Source organism: Dipodomys merriami, unplaced genomic scaffold, assembly GCF_024711535.1.
Source record: "Dipodomys merriami isolate MVZ:Mamm:240054 unplaced genomic scaffold, mDipMer1.0.p SCAF_29, whole genome shotgun sequence".
NCBI classification, from domain to species: domain Eukaryota; kingdom Metazoa; phylum Chordata; class Mammalia; order Rodentia; family Heteromyidae; genus Dipodomys; species Dipodomys merriami.
In genome coordinates this window covers 12480209-12505345 of record NW_027204381.1, presented here as the reverse complement: position 1 = coordinate 12505345, position 25137 = coordinate 12480209, and positions in this window count along the sequence as shown.

Sequence of the window (25137 nt, the reverse complement as noted above, 5' to 3'; positions counted from 1 at the left end):
GTCTTCATGAAGGAAACACATAAAAAAGTCACTTTGGTATGTGAAAATTAAAATAAAGCTCTCTAGGTTTAATTTCCTTTTTCCAAAGCACTATTGTGACTATAATGTGTTAAATTGAAGTGTATGTAAGTTTTCCTGGCAATGCTGCTATTGAATGATGGGTCAGATTGCATGTGAATCTCTCTTGCTCTGCAGATGTAAGTACAAGGCTTCAAGATTCTAGCTTTCAAGGCCTTAACTGCAGATTTAGAGTCAAGATAAGGCTAAAGAATTCTGTTATGATGGAAAAAAACCAGAGAGATTGTACATATTTATACAAATCCATATACATAACAATTATTTGATTTTTGATTTTCAACTTTATAATGCTACAAAAATGATATATTCAATAAAATCTGTGCTTTGAAATTTGGATTTGTGCTTTTGTAAATTTTGTTTTTGTTTCACTTTTGGCACAGTCTTCAATGAATTACAAGATTTTCAGCATTTATTATTTATTTAATCAAAATAGAGTTGTTCATATAAATATATACATTTTTGGAAAGTGTACATACTCTCCAAAGATAAGATAGATGGATAGATATACACATACACAGTCAGGCTATGTGGCCCAGATAATCCTCAAAGTAAAACATCTCCCAGGTTTGGCCCTTCTAGTACTGTGATAGAGTGTTTTTCCACAATGGTAATAAATAATCTCTAACAATAATGATGAATATGGTGCCATAGCAATGGTCTTTATTGTATACTGCATGTACAATAAAAGATGGGAAGATTATTTCTTTTAATCTGCTTAAAGATACCTAAGGGTTATTATCTATCAATGTACCTACCATATGGATCATACAAAATATTGCATCATATACTTATATACACACACATATATATATGCACATATATGGATATATGTACACACACATATGATGATGATGTTGAGGATGAACAAAGCTGAATTACCAGCCCCAAATCAGACAGCAACAGGACCAGGTTCCAGTGCACCTGCACATCACGTGCACACAGATGTGATTCTTCACAATGTAAAAAAAAAGTTGTGGGATGCATACTGGAATTTGAACTCAGGGTCCTGTGCTTGGTAGGCAGATGGTCTATGCCCCACAGCTGGTTTTGTTTTGGTTACTTTTTACGTTGGGTCTTGCAACTATAATTGACTTGCCTGGATCATGATCCTCCTACTTATGTATTTTGCCTAGCTGGGATGACAGCCTTATGCTACCACACCTAGTTTTTTGTGGGTTGAGATAGAGGTCTTGGGAACATTTTTTCCCAGGATGGCCTTGAACTACAATCCTCCTGCTCACAGCCTCCCATTGCACTCAGCCATTATGATGAACCTCTTGTTACCATTTTGCAGCCCTTGGTTGAAAGCACTTGCTCCAAAGGCACTTTCTCTGATACTCTGTGTGCAAGTATGTGCCTTTGAAGGGTAGCATCTCTGCAAGTTATGACTGCAAGTGTGAAGATGGTGCCACTATCTCATGACATCAATAGAAAAAACAAAACCCTACATACTTTTGTCCTTTTCAGAGGAAAGAGAAGAAGAGGTCCTTCCACATTTCTCAAAGCAAGCTTTTTGGTGCCATTAATGTTTCCTGTGGTGGTTAGAACTTCAGGTGCATGCACAATGACTCAGAAATAGAGACACAAATCATATGCACAACCTCCATCTTATTATTATTTATGAGACACAAGAGCCTGACCAGTCCCCACCCCCCAAGCCAGCTCCATTGCCAATAAAATAAAGTGTAGGGAGACGAGGGAGAGCTCTTGGAGGGAATGTGTCTGTGCAAGGCAATACTTTTTATACATTGTTGATTTCTGGTTCCCGCCTTTCCTGACAGTCCATGTGTTTCCAATCCTGACTGAGCATGTGTGCTGGGTATCAGGAGAGAGACCTATCTGGCAAAGTACCTTCCTCTCCCCACCTGCCTCCCACTCCTGCCTGTGCTCTTGTGTCTGGGAGCTGGGGTACCCTGAGTCTGGACAACATTCCACAGCTGGCCTGGATGCTCAGTCTGACACGAATCTCAGAAACATGTGCGTGTGTGTCTGTGAGCACATACGCATTGCATGGGAGTCTCATTCTGTCAAACATTTTCATGTAGACATTTGGGTGGCAGAAGTTTCTCGGGGACATTATAAATGCATGGAGAAGGCTATCGTGTTTTTTCTTTTCCTCCAGCTGCCGTTCCATTTTAATACCTTGTTACATGCGTAATTGCCTTAGCACTGGTCCTTGGAGCAGGGCTTTCTACACAGGTTCCTGGCAGTTCCTGTGGAGAGCCTCAGGGGGTGGAGGGGGGGGGGCTGTGTGCTTTGGAGCATGGGACAGAAGCCAAAGGATGCTCAGAAACCAGGTTTCTGTTGCTCGTTCCTTGTTTTTACTCTATTCTGGGGTCTTTTGGTAATAAATAATCTCTCAATTCTTTTTTTGTGCCTCCATTCACTTCACCCTTAAGATGCTGCAAATGTAATCTTTCTCAAGTGCAAAAATGACATTATGTAGCCTGGAAGCTTCAAGTGGCCCCCTGACATCTCATTATGGACAATTGTCTCCACAGTTTCAAGCCAGTTCTGGAGCCCTTTCTTGATGGCAAGTACCTAGCAAAGAGCTTTCTGTGTGCTACTTCCTGCCCGATAACTCTATAGTTAGTGTTTACTTTTTTTGCACTTTTCTGATGAGAAAGTTTAGACTGGGAATTTTTAATGGCACCAAGGTCACATAGCTAGAAAGCAACTGCATGATATTGTGCAATTTATAGCCTACACAAGAGCACCCAGCTGAGAAGAGGGTGGGGAGTTTAAATCCAGTTAGGTTTCTATTGCAAGTCATTTGCCTGTGAGAGAGGCCTTCGTCTCTAATTCACTATTTCTGGGGGAAACAGGAATTATTTAGATCTTAATTTACCACCTCCTGCTACTGCTACTGTCTGGGCTAGTCCATTTTGTTCTGGTATAAGCTGCTAGAAATTTAGAGAAAATAAACTATGTCTTCTAAATTTAAAAACTTTCAGGTCTGTAGAGAAGACAGACATGCATAATGTGTGTGTGTGTGTGTGTGTGTGTGTGTGTGTGTGTGTGTGTGTGTATACTAGGGATTGAACTAGGGATTGAACTCAGGGTCTGGACACTGTCCCTTAGCTTTTTCTGCTGTAGGGCACTCTATCACTAGAGCCACAGCTCTACTTTCACTTTGTCTCCCTGCTGGTTAACTAGAGAGAAAAGTCTCACAGACTTTTCTGACTGGGCTGGCTTCAAACTGAAATCCTCAGATCTCATCCCCCGAGTAGTTAGGATTATAAGCATGAGCCACCAGCCCCTGGCAATAACTTTGTTTTTATGTTAAGTGTAAACCACTGATTATGCACATTCACTGTGAGCAAAGAGACAAAGTAGTCTCTACCTAGGAAGGAGAATAGAAGAACAGAAGTCCAGAAACTTCCTGGAGGAAACTTATCCCAGTTAACATTATTGTTGTCCTTATGTTAAGTTGGTCACATGAAAAACTGCTGTCTCTCCTATATTGCATTATTAGGTATTTCTTAGACTTTCTCTCTAGTGTTAACTAAAATTCATGGAATACCAGGATTTGAATTGGGCACTTAATTCTGACCAACAGACCAAACCAATTTAGAGTTTAATTACAATAACTGAGTTTTGGTTGGTTTCTAGAGGTCCTGAATCCAGCTACCTAAACTGTAGCCAACTGACCAGCTGATGGGAGCAGTAGTCAATTATATTGTTTTCTATGCTTCACTTCCGTTGTTCTGTAAATGTTGTCAGATCACGTCGTTGGCTAGAGTTCTCTGAACAAGCTCTGGTTCAGGGAGCTGTCTGGCTCTCAAATCATGTTTTGTTCTCTGCTCAAATAAACTCGATTTGACATAATTGGAATTTCCCCTTTTAAAGTTTGGCATATTTGGCAGGATCCAAAGCAGAGGCCCATCAATCTTCTCTTTACTGGACCATCAGGTAACCAGGCATAGATACCCATTGAGCTACTGTGAAATTCTCTTGCAGCAATTGGTGGTCATGATGAATTCTCTGTAATTCCATCATGTCTTTGTGTTTTGAGTTTCATTGAGTAAATTTTTGATTCAGACTACATTTAAACATGATGACAACCTGTCTTATATACAACTACTTCATAATAATAATAGAATTGTATATTTTTTTAAAAAGTTGTAGTAAATAGAAAGTCTTATAGGAAGTCTCAGTTGTCTAACTAGGCCAGACAGAAACAGAACCAGGTTCATTAGGTGACAAGGAGTCATGAGAGTCTAGAATTTGGACTCCTGCAATGCCATTGAATGTTAGTTTATGCTATGAGAAAAACACATAACCTTGGTTGTACTGTTGGAAGTGTCTCGGGATCCATAGAAATCAGGACATCCACTTGAAAAGAATTTGTCAAGGCCAGGTTTTCCTTCTGCAGAAGGGCATGCTACTTATATGAAGCCATGTATGTAAGCATTCTAGGTGGACAGCCCACAAAAGTTTTATCTCTAATGTATTACTTGCCCCTTGTTCTGATTGGTTACAACTTAGGGGTCACAATGTTGTGTGATTGGTTAGTTTGAAAGGGATTAAAAGTATATTGGAACAATCAACCCAAACCATGATACTTGACTTTGAACCACGATCCTCAAAGCTTAGCTTCCTGAGTAGCTAAGATTACAGGTGTGAGCCACTGCTGTTTGTATATTTTCACGTAGCATGTTGAATAGACTTTATTTATGCATGCTCCATATTTCTCTGCTAAAATTCTGCATCTATGCATACACATCCACTTTTTCAACTAGAGCATTTAACATATTAATCATAGACTTATTAAAGTCACTGTCATGTCTGGGTTATCTCTGGGTCTGGCTCTAGTGAATGCTTTATCTTGTGGCAATGAATTGCTTTATCTTGCTTAGTGTATTTAACAATTTTTATTAAATGATGAATGTAGTGTTTCAGAACAGCAATGACTAAATTAAATAGATTATGTCCTGGAAGTAGTAATATTTCTTTAAGGTTATTCTTGTTGAAAGGTAGAATCAATTTAGTAAAAAGGGGGGGGGGCTGAATTTATGGAGGTTTTGTGTTGTTGTTCTTGCTGTATTTATTTATTCCAACATCTTTAGCAGCTGCTGTTACCTTGGAAGTAGTATAGTCTGGGGTGTTGGAGGGTTTTTCTTGGAAGTCTTCCTCCACTTTTCAGCAGATCCCACACACCTATACTGTTGGGGGGTGGTGTTTTCCATGCCCCATTCCTCTTACACCTGCAGTTGTTTGTTGCTTGTTACTGGGTATAAGAATGGGAGGGAATGCTCAGTTTTCTAGTCTAGTCTCAGTATTGCGTGGACCAGTGCATGTGAGCTTTGGATGTGGGCTTTCTTAGCCTTTTTGTCCTTCCTCCTATGGTGGTAAATTTCACTATATCTACAGGAATCTTTGTTGTCTTTTTTCTATCCCTATCCCAGAGGTTAGTAGACTGCTACTTCATTGCCAGCATAGAAACACCCAGGGACAATTTTTGCTTCTACTTCTCTCTCAATGGCAGGGTCCTTGACCTGTGATTGGAGACATAAATGGTTCCTGTCCCTCCTTCTGAGGTCCAATGCTATTTCTTGTCATTTTGTGCTAGGCTTATGGTAGAGAAAGAGGAGTTTCCTTTACCTCCCTCTTTTGTTTCTCCTCCTCTCTTAGCAGCAGTTTCTCTTTGGTAGGATCTAGGAGTGGGAGGGTGTCCCATCTTCTTCCTAGCAGAAAGTGGCTCATATTGATATGTTAGTATGAAGGAGATCGTGGCCTATACAACTTGCAGGTGGCAGTAACCAAAACCTGCCTGACAATGAACTGGGGGCAGGGGATTACAAAAGAAGGAAGAATTAAGAAGGGCAAAAGAATGAAGAAATAAGAATGGGGCACTAAATCTTTTAGGAAACAGAACACCCACCAAGCAAAAAGCTGTGGAGGTGGGAGGGAAAAGAAGGTAGGGGAAAAAACAAAGGAGGAGGTAACAATTCTTGATAAGAAATGTACTCATGACTGATCGTGTAACTGTAATCCCTCTGTACAGTATTTTTACAATAAAAAAAAGTATTTAAAAAACCTCCAATTCTTCTGATTTAAACCAAGGATAAACTCTATAGTGAGGAAGATGGTCAAGTTGGCAGAGGTGGAATGAAGAACTCTTCCTGTAGAATGCTTATGCCAGGCGCTCTCTTTCTCTATCATATTTTTTTCCTAATAAACTTTCCTATCATCTTTACTATGTTCATGTCTTGCCCGAATTCTTCTCATGCCAGATGCAAGGACTGAGGTCAAACTTCTGATCACATATTTGTTGTGTTGGCTGGGAAATTAGGGATTAAATATGTCTTTTTTCTGCCTTGGAAACATGACCGAATAGTTCAGCAGTTTTGTGCCTGGATACTACAGAAGGCATTATTCCTAGGTTTTCTGACTAGTACCTCTTTTTTGTAAGCACCCAGTAGAGGCCATAGAAAAGAGCCTGTTCAATATCATGGGGGAGGGGGATTGCAGATATTCTAGATCATTATATCAACGCAAGTTCATTAAGGATTTATTAAAACCTGGGCTCTTCTATTTTGTGCTGCTTTTATGACCAAGTCTTCTCTTCTGATGCTCCATAGAAGGCACAACAACAGTTCCTGTCTCCACTTATTCGAGGCTTTGGAATTACTTTACCTGGTCGCCTCACTGCCTGAGGAGTTACTGTCTTGTAGGTTGTACGTTATCTGGCTTTTGCTTATCTGTTTTTAATCTTCTGTTTTTGGTTATGGGGCTTGAACTCAAGGCCTGATTGGTGTTTCTGAGCTTTTATGCGTAAGACTAGCACTCTACCACTTTAAGCCACAGCATCACTTCCAGTTTTCTGATGGTTAATTGGAAATAAGAATCTCACAGACTTTTCTGGCTGAGCTGGCTTTGAACTGTGATCCTCAGATCGCAGTCTCTTGAGTAGCTAAGATTATAGGCATGAGCCATTGGTGCCTGGCTTTTCTTATCTTTAAAGTTAAAGCATTTTGAAGAATGATTTTTTTCTATACTCTGGACAGAAGCTGAACATCCTAGGCAATTTCTTCCATTTGTGTCACAGGGTGAAGGACACAGTTTCATTTTCTACTAAACACTTTGCTCAAGATTAGCCATCATGGCTTATATTTGTGTTTGACTTCTGAGTTTGCAAAGCCCTTTCCCATGTGTCCTTAGTGGCTTCGTTTCTGGATGTACTTAAATAATCAAGAAGTATTCAAGCAGACAGATCTATATGGCCCACCCTTGAGCTGCCTTTGTAAGAACTTGCACTTCAGTTGCAAATCCTGTCTACCCTGAATGTCTATCCTATATCTTGGAGCTCAAATTTCAGCCCATTGTGTTCTCTGTCTTTAGTGTTTTAACATTTATGATATGTCATACCATTATACATATACAAACACATGCATGCACAAGACATATGATACTATCCTATTTCAGTACCCTGGAGTATGAATACTGGTTATGTGTTATCCCTCAGGGACTCTTCCCTCCCCCTAAATTAACTTTTTTGCATGTCAGAAGCCTATTACAAAATATCCTCTCTATTTGGTGACAGTTGAACAGCTTCCTGCTATGTGACACATTAACAGGCATTAATGAGGACCATAGACAATTTTATTCATGTAGATTCAAGCTATATAACAAGATGAGAAGCAGACACAGAGAAGCTAAGGAATTTAGCCAAAGTCAGCCTGTGAGAGGTGAGATCAGGGTCTAAACTCAGGCTGCCTCTCTCTAGCCCCATGTGCATGACCTCTGCGCTATGGTGTTCTTCTTCTGTCATTCAACTACAAGTTTGATAAGGTAGAAAAAAATGTGCATGGTAACTTCTGAATACTGTGCATTTTCTACCACTTTGATGGAGTATCAGCCTGAATGACCTGTTCAGCCTTACTGACCACTTTTAGAGACTTCTCAGTGGTACTGAATGGCATGGGGGTCTGGTTTATTTGCTTTATTCTTTTTATTATCTGGGTTATTCTCTTATAGAGCTCTCTGAATGGAACAAAAATCTCTTCCTGGGTAATTTTTCTAGCCCCAGAAGTGGGGTGAGGGGAGTACATCTGGTTGAAAGCCCCTTTTTCTTTACTATTCTCCTCCTGAGGAAAGACATGGGCTATCCACATGGGCGAGGCATCAGAATTTGTTCACTCTTAGAGTGCTGACAATGATGAATGATTCTGAATGACAGAACGTTTTTTTTAAATGTTCATGATTCCCTATTAACTCATTCCCCAGGGCAGAAGGCCTCATATTCAAGCTGCTGGAATTTTATGGAAATGAAATAACTAGTGTCTTTGTAGTTTTAAACTCTTCAAACGTAATGGACTAGAGCCTAGAAAGTAAAAAAAAGTATAGTTTGTGTATACCATGGGATATCAAGCTGGTAAAGGAGAGCAGAGGAAATTTTAGCCTGGAACTGAGCTTCAGAAATTTAGCTAATTGTCTAGTTCTCCATCTCACAGGGCATAAGTGAAGAGAAATACAAAGATGAATGCATATGATTTCAAAAAACAAAAAAGCTGAACAAGGCAGTAAACCTAGCAGCACATGCTTGGGCTAAAATCATTTTGCCATCCTGTGATCTTAACTAATTACCACATTTCCCTCACCTTCAAGGTGGTAATGCTGCTATTACCTTAAAATCTATTCAGTAATTAGTGAGAGGAAAGTAAAAAAAAAAAAAAGTAAAACACCGAGGTCCATATCGGGCACATATATCTTAATGGTTCTATTAGTTCAAAACCGCAGCACCACAAACGTAAAAAAAAGTTAATTTTGACTCACAGATTTAGATGTTACAGTTCAAGCTTTAGGGTTCTAGTGTGTCATCATTGGCAATGGAAGGTAGTAGGTGGCAGGGTAAACTCACTTCCTGGCTAGGATGCAAAAGAGGGAAAGAAGGGAGCCAGTGGCTTACATTTCCCAATAACCAATGACACACACCCAATGACCCAAGATCCTCCCACTAGGCCATTCTTAAAGTTTCTACCACCTCACAGTAGCACTAGTCTTATTAGCCTAATAGCACCTCCCAGCCTAGCACCAATCTAGGCTTCCATTTGAACTCTTTAACAGATGGGCCTTTTGGGGACATTCAACATCCAACTTATAGTAATTGTCATTTAATCTGAACTTCATAAATGAAAAGTAGGTGTATTCATTTCCTCTGAGTGCATTGTAATAGTCTTAGGTGACACAAACTTCATAGTTTAGTCTCTTAGTTCTGAGAACTACAGGTCTTAAGGAGTCAGCAAGGTTGTTTTCTTCTGAGGACTGAGATAGAGAATCTGTTCCATACTTCCCTCCTAGCTTTTTGCAGCTTTTTGGCAATCTTTGGTTCTTTGGCATTCCTTGGTTTCTGATGCATCACACGGATCTTCATCTTCACATAGTATTCTCCTGTGTATGTGTCTGTCTGTCTAGGTCCATATTTTCCTTTTTTTTTTTTTTCTTGGTCAGTCATGGGCCTGAACTCTGGGCCTGGGCACTATCCCTCACCTCTTCAGCTCAAGGCTAGCACTCTACCACTTGAGCCACAGCACCACTTCTGTTTATTTCTGCTGAAGTGGTGCTGAGGAATCAAATCCAGATCCTCATACATGGAAGGCAAGCATTCTACCACTGAGCCACCTTCCCAGCCCCAGATTTTCCTATTTTTATAACAATACTAGTTATATTGAATTAGGGGCCTACCCAATTTCATATGATTTCATCTTAACTAATAATATCTGTTATAACATTTTCAAATATGGTTATATTTAGAGATTCTAGGGTTTAAGAATTCAACCCCCAGCAGTTACTACCAGGGAAGGAAAACCTAGAAAAAGGATATAGCATTGATCACTAGGACTCAGGTAGTCAACAGAAGCTTAATCTCACTGAGTACAGTGGCTCATGCCTGCAATCCTAACTACTCAGGAGTCTAAGATTTGAAGATTGTGGTTCAATGCTAGCCTGGGCAGAAAACTGTGAGATTCATATTTCTAATTAACCAGGCTTGAGTGCCAGCCTTGGACTACAAAGGGAAGTGAGAGTGTGAAGTACTGAGTTCAAGCTTAATACCAGCATACACACACACACACACACACACACACACACACACACACACACACACACACACACACACACACACACACACACACACACACACACACACACACACACACACACACACACACACACCAAAAAATGAACCAACAAACAAAAAAAAAACCCTTAAGTCCCAGGGTACTCTTGGATCCAAGGGTGGACAGGTGGTGGGAAGTTGGGGTTGGTGAGGCAGGAAGTGGCCTCAGAGTGGAAGGATGTGACCATCAAAGGTATGGAACATGTTGACAGGGCATGAGGAAACCAGCCAGGCAGGCCTAGGAGGACAGGCTGGAAGTATTTCAGGGGCCCTTGATTGCTGGAGAAAGGACTTTGTCCTTCTTACTCTTGGTAGGAAGAAACCATTGAAGGATTATGATGCATACTGCTGAGGCAAATAAGCAATCAGAATAAGTCTAAAGTATGTAAATATTTGCTCCAGTTATTGAAAATGATACTAGAGACCCATATTACTAGGGTGTTCACCATAAGTTACTTTGCACAGTGAATGAGGTGGAGTGGGTTCATTCTCTACCCACTCTTGTCTTGTTCTCTTTGCCTGCGTTTGGTCCGTTGGCTGGTTAGTCTTAGGAATAGAGTGTATGATCAGATGCAAGCTTGTCTATGGGCCAAAAATGTGATTCATATGAGGATCAGAGCAAATTAATAGAACACACAGTATTCTCAATGCTAAAAGCATATACAACAGATCCAGCAGACTGTGTCCCGAGACTAGGGGGTTCATGGGTGAACAGGTGTCCCATGAAATGGAGATGCGATCGAAAACAAACATAATTCTCAAGCAGCTCATGTTTCAGGAGTTGCCAGAGCTCACTGCCCAGAGTATTCATCCTTCACTTCAGTTGGATCTCAACACCTAGGTCATACAAAAAAACCAAAACTTCATGGAAAAATAGAAATTTATTCAACCAATCATTTGGTCTGTGCGATGCCAACTAATTTCAAAGGAAACCACTGTTTAATCTCAGTGGTTGGTTTCTGTGGCAGCAAATCAGCACCGGGCAGTGTCTGACACTTCTGGCATGTGCCTCTGTGCAAGAGCAACATCTGGCACTGTGCAATTTGTGTGGGCAACCCCCACAGTCACCACAGACCTCGCAGACTCATAATTAACTTGTCAACACCCCCCACCAGAAATTTCCACCAGTCCTGGAGGGCTTAGCTCAGGGTGGGAGGCACAATGTAGGAAGGCTTTCTGATTCTGACTCCTTTGACCACTTTTTCGAGGATGAATTTTCTCAGAGCAAAGTGGTAAACTCTCTACTTGTTTGTGGACTTTTGATTCTCCCAATTTCTGCTGGGGAGGTCTTTACTGTTGGTGTGTAAAGGCATATACTATGGACCTATCACGCAGAGAATCCAAACTTAACATAAATGCAAACTGACAACCCCTTTCTAATGTATAATAAGTGGGTTGGTTTTATATGCAACTCAAATGCCAAGTATACTGGACTCTCCCCACCTGGAATTCTTTCTACTCATTTGGCAAGTGCATAGCAAACCCATTCACTTTCTACAAGGCCCTGACCATCTCTAAGATAAAGCATGTAAAGCATGCTTACTGCTTGGTACATGACATACTGGAAAAACTGAATGAATGGTAGATGAAAACAATTACAGATATTTTTACAGCATGCCAATTACTATACATAGACTCCCTCAGTCTAGAAATCACCTTCTGTTTCTTATGAACAGACATGTCCAAACTGTAACATTGATGGAAAATTATCAGGGAAGGAAGAGGTGTGACTGCGTGGTGTGGCCAGAAAAATCATGGTATCAGCTTTGAGTGGTTGAGGAAGGGAGTCTGTGTCTCCCAGATTGTCAGGGGGTAGGTTCCTTCTTCTTTGTCATAAGTAGTGCAGTAGACAAATCCAATACTAGAAGACTTTTTGGGGAGTGATGAATTGGTCTTAGTTTTTCACATTAAAATAATCTAGAGAAATAATGATTCAAATTTTTGTTTATGGTTTAGTATCTTCAGTATTGCATGGTAAGAGATGAAAGAGGCAGAAGATATGACTGCCATGGTCGTTTATAGTTTAGTTGAATAAGGAAGGCATTTTATATCAAAAACAATCAGTACAGTTAGGGTTCTCAAAAACCATGTCCCCAAAGACTTGGTTGGGCTGTGGCAAGTGATCTGATCAATGAGAGCTCTCATCTCACCAATTAACTTAATCGTATTGATTATTGCATTCATAATTTAATGGGCTATTGAGAGGGAGTAGAAACTTAGGCGGTGGAACCCAGTTGAAGGAAGTGGGTCCTTGGGAGTGTTCTTGTGGTGACTATACCTTGTTCCCTCCCTTGTTTTCTGGACGTCATTGAAGTAACGGTTCTGTTCGGCCACACCCTCCCCACCATGATGCCCTGCCTTGCCACAGGCCCCTAGAAATGAGGCCAAGCCACTAAGAACAGAAATCTCTGAAGCCATTGAGCCAAAATAAGTTATTAATCCTTGTAGCTTCTTTTTCTCAGGTATTTTTGTCACCGTAACAGAAAGCTGTTTAAAACCAGTAGCCTCAGGGAAAGGTTCTCAAAATTTCCCAGGCATTACTTAAAAAGCATCTATATATTCAATGCATTTTCTTTTCTTTACCAAAATGCCAATGAAGCTTTTTGCAGAAATAGAAATATCCATCTTAAAATTTACATGGACTCTCAAGGGATTTTGAATAGCCAAAATAATCTTTGAAAAAGAATGAAGTTGGAGAGCTTACACTTCCTGATTTCAAAACTTACTACAAAGCTACATTAATCAAAACAATATGCTATTGGCATAAGTACAGACATATAGAAAAATGGAAGAGAAAGCCCAGAAACAAACTATTTGATAGGTTCAATGATTTTAAAACAAGGGTGCCAAGATCATTCAATGGAGAAAAGACAGTTTTTTCGATAAATAGAACTGAGACATCTGGATATTCACACATAAAAGAATGAAGTTGCATCTTTACCTTACTCCACACAAAAACAGTAACTTCAAATAGATCAGTCTTATTTTTCCAGAGCTGAGGACTGAACTCAGGGCCTTGCACTTGCCAGGTAAGTGCTCTTCCACTGAGCTAAATCCCCAACCCCAAGATTGGTCTTAATCTAAGAGCAAAAGCTAAAAAACTTTTAGAAGAACATAAGGGTGAAAAGCTGTGACACTGGATTTGGCAGTGACTTTTTGGGATATTGCACAGACAAGAAGAGAAAAAAAGAAATAGGACATAGCCAAAATTTAAAACTTTTGTACATCAGAGCTGGGGATGAAGCTTGATGGTAGGGCACTTGACTAGCAGCAAACAAGGACAGGATTAGCTTTCATGTGACTGCCTCTCCTTAGCATATGTCATCCCTGTGTAAATGAACTCATGGATGCCAAAGTGCCTAGCCTAATACCTGGCATAGAGCAGATGCTACAAACAGTACCTATTGTTGTTATTACTTTTCGTGGGTCTATGTCATCCATCAGAGTCATCTTTCATCAGATTGTCTCTTCTCATGTGTGTTGTTTGTGTACACACCTTTTCTCCTTTGCTCCTCTTTCTAGTTGTTATAAACCTAATCCAGATCACCCACAGACAGTGCCACAGCCCAGCCATGAGCTCACCAGGCGGGAAACATGGTTGCTTAGCAACTGTGAAAATAGCTTAGCTGTTCCCCATAGGGGGCTGAAGAATCTCATCTCTGGGGCATGTGGGAATGAGAGTTTCACTTGAAATTAAAGATACAAACAAAATATTCCCAAACATCATGCTTCTGGTTGTTTGCCTTATAACTCCAGGGAATTATCATATTGGCATCCTCTTGCTGACTCTCCCAATCACCAACATGTACCCAGAAAGGTCAGATAAGAGGAAATAATCAGGGCTTTGAGATTGATAATCCCTTACTCAGAAGATGCACACAAAGATTCACAGTGATGCACACAGACACATATTGATCTACAAATCTTGATGCATATCTACAGTGTTGTGTTGACAGAACTGCTGTGTGCACATCAGTCCATCAGGGGCTATCTTGATATTTTTGACTAGTGGAAGAGAACAAAAGTTGCTCTTCTGAGAGATGTTAAACAGCCGATATGATGGGTATTGCTCTTTGTTTCCTGGTCTTTCTTTGTTGCCTGCTTTGTAATAAGGAAGAAGCTTTAATACTCACAAAGAGAAAGTCACATCAGGTGGCGAAGTAGGACTGCATGGTCAGATGCTGATAGTGGAGATGCTGATGGTACATAGTTCTTGCAGAGGATGCTTTTGAGGTAATGGAAAGAGTTTTTTGTAGTGGAGTGTGCCAAAGCATCTTCTGCTAGACTTTTCTGGAGCATTTTCTGAAGTAGAGGCAGGGCTGAATGATTCATTGATCCTAGGAGGATTGTTTTGTACATAACACAAGTAGAAAAAGATGATATGGTCAGGAAATGGAACACTGAATAACTTCCAGATCTGAAAAGGTCAAATCTTCCATGAGAATCTGTCACACTAGGAAGGGAGTGAAGTTGGTTGGGTTTAGATATTGCAGAATAAAAATCATGTACTGACATGAACTGGGATAGACTGTCACCCAAAGAAAATCTTATCTAAAATGAGAATTATGGTACTTCTTATAGTGAATATATGAAATATTGAGACTTTGTGCCTATGGTCAAAAGTCCAAACTCAAATCATGGTGATTTCTCTCATTATTATTTCTTACAACTGTTAGTGAGTTTTGTGTTGTTTTTTTTCAATTCACTATTCTGGTTTTCCATTGATTTGCTTCAGCCCTTTTGGCATTAAAAAAATGTCTATTTTGATGACCTTGTTGTTAACTTCTAGCTTGTTAGAAAATTATTATTCCCTAAATTCACAAGGTAACTTAATATTGCAAATTTTCAAAAAAACAAAATACCAATTGACCTAGTTCCCAAAAGCTTAGCCATAGTGTTTTGTTGACTTCTTTTATTATCTTAGTCTTAGAACTGGCTTAGAGCCAGAGTTGTTTTGTTCCAAGTTTCCAACACTTTTCTTCTATGGTGCTGAGGTGAGAATTAGGCTGACCTTCCACAGACAGTGAGTCAGTACGATGCCTGGGTAAGTTTGTAATGAAAAGGGTCTGTAGAAATGGTTGTCTCCACATCCTAACTCCAGTTTGGCTCCTGTCTCACTACTTTATTGACATGGCCTTTGTGATATCATTAGTATGTCTCTGTACCCAATAGACATTGTTCATCTATTTTTTAAATGAATTTATTTGTTAGTTTTCTAATTTATTATTATTATCATCATTATTATTAGTGTGTGTGTGTGTGTGTGTGTGTGTGTGTGTGTGTGTGTGTGTGTGTGTGTGTGTGTGTGTGTGTGTGTGGTACTAAGGCTTGAACTCAGGGCCTGGGTACCATTCCTTAGCTTTTTCTTTCAAAGTCAGTACCTTGAGATAAAGTGTCTACCATTTGAGCCCCAGTTTTACTTCCACTCTCTGCTGGCTAATTGGAGATAAAAGTCTCATGGACTTAGCTGTCTGGGCTGGCTTTGAATTCTCAGATCTCTCAGATCTTAGTCAATTCTCAGATCTCAGTCTCAGTCTTCTGATTAGCTAAGATTACAAGCTTGAAGCACCAGTGTCCAGCTTGCTATTTTATTTTTAATACAAATAATATTTATTCAATGTGGATGGTGTATCTAGTTTTTCAGTCTCAATGGATAATTTGTGTGGTAGAAAAAGAACACTCTAATAAATAGTGAATTTAAACAGTTTCACACATTACATCAGTCTAGAATCTAAGAATCATTAGGTTACAGTTAAATAAAAATATTTTTATTGAGGTCAGAACACTTAACATGAGAGCTACCCTATCAACAAAATTTATGTGCGCCCTATAATACTATTAACTATAAGCACAATGTTGCATGGCAAGTTTCTAGAATGTATTCATTTTACACACTGAAATTTTATACTCATTTAACAGCAACTCTTATTTTGGTTAAGTGTAACCACATTAAAATACTTGAAATATTCTTTGATCATGAAACATAAATGTCTAATGGTCGGTATATTTTAATCCTTATTCAAAGCTGTGTTTAAGCAAGTTCTCATTCAGAAAGACATACACTATTATATATCAGGAAACTGATGTTCTGAAATTTATAGAGAATTCTCCACTAATGTTAACCAGATTAAAAATAAGGAGAACCAATATTGTTTTGTATGTCTTTTAGCTTTGGAATTTCTCAAGAAATGGAATTATGTTCAGGAAATAATATTAAAAAAACAGATTCTTATACAATAATTTCTCTGTTAACTGAGCCTTTTTTCATCTTCTTCAGTTACTATCAGTACTTAAAAAAATCTTTAACTCTTAGCTTCTAAAATTTTTGATTTCTTGAGTCCTGAAAAGTTTATTTATTTATTTTTTGGTCTGTTGTAGGGCTTGAACTCTGGGCTTGGGCTCTGTCCCTGTGCTCTTCAGCTCAAGGAGCTTTCTACCACTTGAGCCACAGTGCCACTTCCGGGTTTCTAGTGGTTTATTGGAGATAAAGAGTCTCACGGGCTGGCTTTAAACCGCGATCCTCAGATCTCAGCCTCCAGAGTAGCTAGGATTACAGGCGAGAGCCATGGCGGCTGGCCTGAAAAGTTTAAAGTATTACTTACCTCAACTTTTTTTTTGGGGGGGGTCCGGTTGTGGGGCCTGAACTCTGGGCCTGGACACTGTCCCTCAGCTCTTCAGCTCAAGGCTAGCACTCTACCACTTGAGCCACAGCGCCACTTCCTGCTTTTTTATTTTTGCTTATGTGGTGCCTAGGAATCGAACCCAGGGCCTCATGCATGCGAAGCAAGCACTCTACCACTGAGCCACCTTTCCAGCCCTTACCTCAACTTTTTTATTATCTTAAATATTTAAAAAATATATTATCTTAAATAAATAAATATATTAAATTAATATGCTATCTTCTTTAATAAGCAAAAGGATTATTGTTGTCAAGGTCCTCTATGATTTGAAATTGACATTTTTAGGTATTTGGCTCTGGGAAAAGAGTTTGATGGGTGATGTGACTGATCACCTTTCACCTTTTCTGAAAGTGAAAATAAAAATGTCTTCTCCATCTAAGTAATTGACCACAGCCACCTCTGATTAATTATTAGTAGTAACATTGGAGGAGAGCTGCTGTCTCATAGATTCAAAGGCATCAATAATGGATGTTATCTCTAGTTGACGCCGACAATGATCTTTGAAGTTTTGCTCTGAGTAGAGTCTCCAGATCAGTGCCTGGTTTATTGGTTTATCATAAAAGATGAAATCAGAAACAGCTAAGATAGAAGAGTTGCCTAGAGCAGGTGTAGCGGCGACTCCTCTCCACTTCCGGCTCCTATCACCTTCCCTGCACTCCCACGTGCTCACCAACCTGAAAGTATCACTGTTTTTCTTTCTTTTTCCTTGTCTGCTATGGAGTTGTTTTTTTTTTTTTTTTTTTTTTTAACACCATGACCATTCTCTCTTGCTTGAATGCTCTTTTGCTTTCTGTCATACGTATTTCTGATTGCTCCTCCCACTCTTCTTCCCTGTTCCTTTCTTCCTATAGTGAATAAAAGGTGATCTAGATCAATTTTTCTTCTTACTTCCATTTGGGAGATCTCATCCATTTCCATGGTTTCAAATACCATTGCAGTGTGACAATTCCCAGTGTTCCTAAATGAGTCTAGATAAGTCAAACTCTAGATAAATCTGGACAGAAGAGCATTTTTGAGTTCTCACATGCAGCTCCTGTCCATTCTAGGAACTACTGAAATTCCACCCACTTCCTTTTCTCTCTAGTCTCCTTCCTTTCTCCAAACACACCTTCCCTTCCTTACCTAGCCAACAGTGATGATTTCTGAGAGTTCTGTCTTCCACACTGATGCCTTCTTCACTTAGCATCTAACATGACTATCAATCAATGTAAATCACTCTTTTAATCACCTGTGATAAACTTTTCCATGATGTACCATTATTCAAGGATCAAGTCCAGTGTTATTTTGCCAATACGTTTTTGAATGATCTGACTCCCTACTTGTTTCTTCAGGATTCTGAGTTAGTCTCCTTCTACCACTGAGCCTTTTCACATCCCACCCTCTCTCTTCAAGTGTGCTTCTTTTACACATTCTTATAGCTCCATCATTTTTTTCTTTGTAGCACATAACACAATTGTCACCAAGAACTTCTTTGTGAAATTGTTATCATCTCTCTCACGGAAATCCTTCTTAAAGTCAGGAAACCTATGGATGTTTTATTTAGTTAATTATCCCTATTGCAAGGCGCTATTTAATTAAATACATCCTTCCTGAATAACTGAATAAACCAGTGAGAAAAGAGAGAATGGGAAGACCCTGACCTTGGGCTTCAGCTTGAACCTTGACATGGCTTCTTAGGTTGGTGCCTGGGGATAGATGTGGATTCTAATTTTCCTCCAGTCACAGATGTTTGACTCCCACAGAGGAACCATCGTGCCAAAGTCTCTGCATGGCCATAGTGAAACACTATGTGAGTAAGCTTGGTGATAAGAATTCTGTGAAATTTTGGACTGTCCAGATTTGGCTCAGTTGGGAGGAGTGGGAATTCTGGCATTTTCTTGTTTTGACAAGTATTGAATTGGTAGTACAATGTTGTAAAAGAGCAGAGTTCAGGGTTGAGCAACAGATATACTTGGGTTTGAATCTTGATTCAATAAGATATTAGCTTGTGAAATCAGAAAGATTATTCAGTCTCTTTAAGTCTATCTCATGGGGTTGTGAAGATTAAATGGGATAATCTATTGAGTGCTCAGCCAGTGTTTGGCACATAAAAAATGAGCTGTTATGATAATTCATGGTTCTAGTTCTCTACTAATCAACTATTTGGTCTTGGTGAGGTTGATTCCATCCATCAGAGGTCAGATCATCATCTTTTTTGGACAAGATGACCTGTTTAGTTTATTCTGCTCCCAGAGTTCAATGAGAAGGAGACTTTTAGGTTTCATCCATTCTGGAGTTCACTCCTGGGTGGGAAAAACTCACTTCACAGCCACATTCAATTGGACTTGCCCTGGAAGATAAACAAAAATGACATGAAGGAGGGGAAAGTCCCATTCAGTCTGGCTTGGTCTTTCTTGGAATTTGGTATGTCTGGGTGGAACTGCAGGCAAATGTTCCATGACAACCACATCATGTACATCAGACTTTCTGAGAATAATGGCAGGAGATGATCCAGAGAAGCAAGATCACTTGGATTTTATTTTTGGGAGACAGTTTTGTTGGCAACACAATGGCTTTGTCTCATAGATGGACAGGAAGACTAACTGGGCAGGGAGAGTTAGGTTTGGGCTGCTCCCTCTCTATAGGTTAGGCCTAAGAATATTGCTTTTAAGAGCATGGCCGTTGGCCCGGCCAACAATTGCCTTCTCCTGAGGTCCTAGGCTGTCCTTCTGTGGCTTGGGGATCAGTCACTAATCTGATACATGTGTAAATTGAATCCACTTGGATAAAATTGTGTGGGAAGAAATGAAGAGAATTCATGAAAGGGCAATGGCTTCAAGTTGGAGAGATGAGGGCCACAACAGATGCAGCCTGTGTATTAGATAGGATTCTGCATAGCAGAGTAACACCAAAACCCAAATAACAGTGGTTTAAAGAAAGTTAAAATTTCTTTGTATCTAAAGGAAATTCTAAGGAGGAAATCAGGACCACAATTCTTGCAACCATTGTCAGTGTCCATATTCCTTTTCAGTACTTCTCACTTGAGGTCCCTTATGGTGGCTCAAGTCTTTGTTATAATATCTACATTCCAGCCAGATAAGAAAAGAAAGAGAGGGGGGAGGGACTCAGCCTTCTCTTTTAGGATACTTTCCAGAAATTGAATACATTGCTTCAACTTATATTTATACTTGGGCATATGGCAAAAGCTGCAGAGAGTCTGAAAAAATGTGTGTTTGTTCTGAGTGGCCATGCCCATGTGTCTGATTAATTTTTGTGGGGAAGACAAAGAGACAGAAGGCAAGAACAGGTATTGGGAGACAACTAGCAATTTGTGTCACACTATATAAACAATAATGGATGGACACTAATGGGATCTCCGATGAATAGCCATGATTTATCTTGAGTGTAGGCTGGAACCAACCAGAACCTGCGTGAAGTCTTAACCCTACCCAATGTTAGCTGCATAATACTGGGAAAATTGCTTCATCTTTTAGAATATATTTTTTTCTCTTCTGTAAATAATAATAGCTTTTAATTCAGAGAATTGTCAGCAAGATCAAATGAGGTTGATATTTGTAAAACACTTAGTACCCATTCTTCACATAGTCATAAGCTCACGATAAACATTCATGATTGCTTTGTTAGTTCTGGAGGGAGGGCCTCCCTTGGGATGTCCTGTTCCCTTGGCCCAACTGGAAATGAGATTTCTAGCTATCATCATTCTTGTGACCATTACTTACACCCTTCAGAATGGCCATCCTTTTCTCCGTAGATTACTCTCTTACAATTGAATTTTGACTTCTTCAGAAAGCCAAAATTTCCTGGACAGAAAGGAGCTTTGATTTTTCTAAAGAAATAATGAATAACTAGAAAATATGCTGAATTCCCTTTTCAATACTGTCTAATTCTCTCAGATATGTGCTTGATAAAGCGGTTGTTGTCCACTTATTAATAACTGCTTAGGAAAAACATGCTTATGCCTACAGTCAGAGAATGCCATGAGCAGCTCCAATCTCCACTCCCATATTCTCCTCCATCTCCTACCTGTGGGGCAGTATTGTGCTTCTTAGAAATCATTGTGTCATTCTGAGCACTGCTACTATAATCCTAATTACTCAGGAGGAGGAGATCTGAAAATCAAATTCCAAAACCAGACTGGACAAATAAACCTGAAAGACTCTTATCTCCATATAACCAGCAAAAGGCAGAAGTAGAAGTATAGCTCAACTAGTAGAGTACCAGCCTTGAGCAAAAATGTTACATGAGAGTGTGAAGTCCTGAGTTCAATCCCAGTACAAATATATGCATGCGCACATGTGTGCGCATGCACAGATACACAGACACACACACACACATACACCTAGAACAACAAAAACTGAAAAGGACTATACCAACAGCTACCCTTTGTAGAAAAAAAAGAACATAAGACCATACTGGAGGCTATCCCATTCAAAGGATAAACCTCAGGTTAGGTCCCAAAAATATAAGCATATAGACAATTCATGTATCTGTTTGATGGCCCTGGGCTAAGGAATCCTGCCTATGGGTTGTACTTGCAGCTGGGCTAGGGCAGGGGCCAAATTCCCTAGGAGTCCTTTGTGCAGTACCAGCAGTGGTATGCAGAATTTCTGATAAAATTTCAAGTGTTGATGATATTTTACACATATGTGGTTTTGTAATCACAAGATACTTTCAAATGTCAAGAAAAATAATAAGGATAATGTAAAAATACTATTTTTGTGTATATTATGGCCTAATTTTACAATCTAGCATTATTGATACTAATAAATACAAGTTTACAGGAAAGCTGAGAAAGTGGTACTTCCTAGAATGCAAATTCAAAGGAGGCAACTTTCAAGACACATATTTGGCATTTATACAGTTTTCTGACCCTATTATAATATCTTGACTCCCAAGGAAGCTAAGTTGAGAATCAAGATGAAGAAGACAGCTATAAGTCATTAAATATTACCTGGAAGGACACATGTTGATACTAGAGCCAAGTAGTCCTTGCAGGAAGATTCTCCAGCATCCTGCTGCTCAGGATTTTCTCATTCTCTTGCCTTTTTACAGGCTCCTTTCTTAACAGTTAGAAGAGCAGCTGTTTCTGATGGTGGCTAGAGAGGAGGGTCTTAATGAGATATATGTTCCCAGTTTAGAGTGATTAGCAGGCTGTGCTAGGCACTTGCATGAAGAGCTTTAAAAATACCATTGTAGGGGCTGGGAAGGTGGCTCAGTGGTAGAGCACTTGCCTTGCGTGCACGAGGCCATGGGTTCGGTTCCTCAGCACCACATAAGCAGAAAAAGCTGGAAGTGGTGATGTGGCTTAAGTGGTAGAGCACTAGCTTTGAGCTGAAGAGCTGAGGGACAGTGCAACCAACAAAACAAAACTAAATACCATTGCAATGAATTTTCCCAGCCTTCTTACAAAGAAGACATGATCTACTACAAATGAAGAAACCTAGGCTCTGAGAGTATAATACCCAAGGAGCATAAATGATTCATAGTGGAACCTGGATTTACCTCTTGGCAAGTTAGTCAGAGTCTGCAGATGAATTTTATCACTACACTAGATGCAAATAAAGTGTCTATGGTAGTGAATTACTTAGTAAAAAGCTTAGAGCCTGGAATATAGCAAGAACTCGTTACTATTAAATGTTATGAACGGAGTTTGAGAATGTTGGGGACAGGGTCTGATCATCTATATTGTCTAAAGCTCCATGAATGCTGTTTCTAGACGTGTTTAATACATACTAGCTAATGACAACTATATAAATAAGGACATCAGTGGAGAAGGGTCCATGTCATTAGCTTAGTAAAGCTTATGACATGAAATGTGGACACTGTTGGTGACCAAGAACGGACAGTTGGGCTTTCCCAGAGGAGCCTGGCTGGCTGGATTTACAGTGTCAGGCCCTTCTGGGTGGTGACAGAGCCTGGGAAAGGTTGCCATGAGGACCAGAAAGGTCATTTGCAGCCGTAAAAGTTCTATGATTTGGTTTCCAGAGAAGAGAGAGAGGATACGGGTTAAATCAGTTTTCCATCCTCAAAGTAACCAAAGCGATTTTCCCATCCCAGTAACCAGCCATGCATTGTGGTGCTTCAGGAAATGGTGAAGAAGCCAGAGAGGAGAAATGAGGGTGTAACACTCTTATGAGGAAGGGTGTTCAAAAATTTTCAGGCCTAATCTTGTCTTCAGTCTTTCCAGAACACAACTCTGGGAACTCAGAGAAACCTATATTGCACATCTAGAGCCAGCTCCTCTAGCATGGATGGTAGTTTCCTCCCGTGGGCATAATTGTCTCATCTCTTTGCAGTATGTTCTCAATCCCAGCCAGAGACACTGGGTCCCGTGCCCAATCTCATGCTGTCTGCCTGTGTCCTCTGCCTGTGTGCTATTGAGTTCACTCTGACCAAAGGGGACTCCTAAAGAAATATTACTAGCTGTTTGCCAGATCCCCACAAGATCAAACAACATTTTGTAAAGTCTGTGGACATCAGGTGAAATCAGAAAACTTGGGCAAGCTTGAACCATCCACTTTAGCCAGGGAAGAGCTACGGAAAGCATCCCAGATGAATTCTGGGGCACAGGCAGGCCACTGAGAGGGGATTTATTTGCTTTTGTTAATGGGCCTCCTCCTGTCTTTAAATGTTAGCAGCTAGAGGAGTTAAAAGGACCTCTGAAAGGTTTATTTTGGGGTGGGTTTGAAAGCTTCCCTCTCTTGCTCTGTTTTTCTTTTTAGACAGCTCTGCACAAGGAGCAAGCCTCCTGCCAAAAGGCATCATAATGCCCCTCTTTGGGGACTGAATTTATCCACTCAGCTGTCCCTTGTAAATTTATTCCTGTGTGAGATTTTTCCCAAACCATTCATTCCTCCGCTTAGCTCAGGCAGCTGGAATGCAAAAAAAAAAAAAATTTTTTTTCTGTTTTTCAAGAATGTGCCTTTTGTGTGCTGGGAGGAGCGGGCTACAGAGAAAAGAAAACAATCAAATGTGCACACACACAAACACACACACACACACACACACACACACACACACACACACACACACACACACCTCTCCCATGAACAGTCCCACTAAGGCATGGGGGCTGCCCTGGGCTGATGAGGGGTAGCAGAGAGTTCCTGGCACACCAGACTCAAATATGTATGTAGTATGAGCTGTGGGTCCTTAGCCTGGGGAGCAGCCAGAGAAACACCTCACTGGTTGTTTCCATGGCAACATCACAGTTCCATTGGCTGGAAAGGAAAAGTCGCTGTGATGGGTGAGAGCCAGTACTGGCTTTCTGCTGCACGTGTGATCAGCGCAGGGCGGCAGGCAGGAGGAGGGCTTTGGGAACTTTGACTTGATTTTTCCTTAGTGATTATGGTCTCAGAGAGGCAGGTGAGGACTGGGGAAGGGACTTAGTGGTGACATATTTACTTAAAGAATTTGGATTGCCTTAGGAGCAGGGAGTGCTTCCCTGCAAAGGCTTGGTGGTCTTGAGTGAATAATAGAGGAAGGGGCAGAGGACAGGACATTGACTTAGCAGCAAGTAAACACACTACCTATGCACTACCATGATGTTTTTGCTTTGATAATATCTCAACATCTAGAAACGGTAGGAGGTTCATCATCAGTGGCCAAAGAGCCAAGGACATGAGTTGGACCCATTTTCTAAAAAAGACCCATAGACCATAAAGCAGAGATTCTCAGGTAGGGCTTCCCAGGTCAGATGGCAGACTAGGAATGTGCTTTGTACTCCTATAAAATTCGGATGCATCATGGGTAACAAAATAACTATGTTCTGGAGAAAGAAAAAGAAGAAATGCTCTAGGAATCACAAAAGAGGTATTGAGAAACTTAACCAACAGAGGACATCTCAGGACAGTTATAGAGCGAGAGATCAGAAATCAGGATGTCATGTTATGTAACATTATCAGCAAGCAGTTGGAGCAGGGCAGGTGAATGCAAGCATCCTTGGTCCTGCTGAGAGCTGTGATACAGAGTGTTGAGGGCCCTACCCTGACCAGAACCCTTTTCTTCTCTTACTAGGAGGCAAAATATTTTGGCTGAATGGGTCAAAACACACCATTTTCTCCCCGTGTCATAGCTACATTTTATAGGATGCACATGCCATTTTTATTCCTATAACACAGTCTTCTGATTTTCCTCACTATTTTATTTTTGGAGGTACTTGGATTTGAACTCAAGGCCTTGTGTTATGCTTGCTAGGCAAGCACTCTACTACATGAGTCACACCCCCCACCAGCTGGATTTGCTTTAGTTATTTTTCAG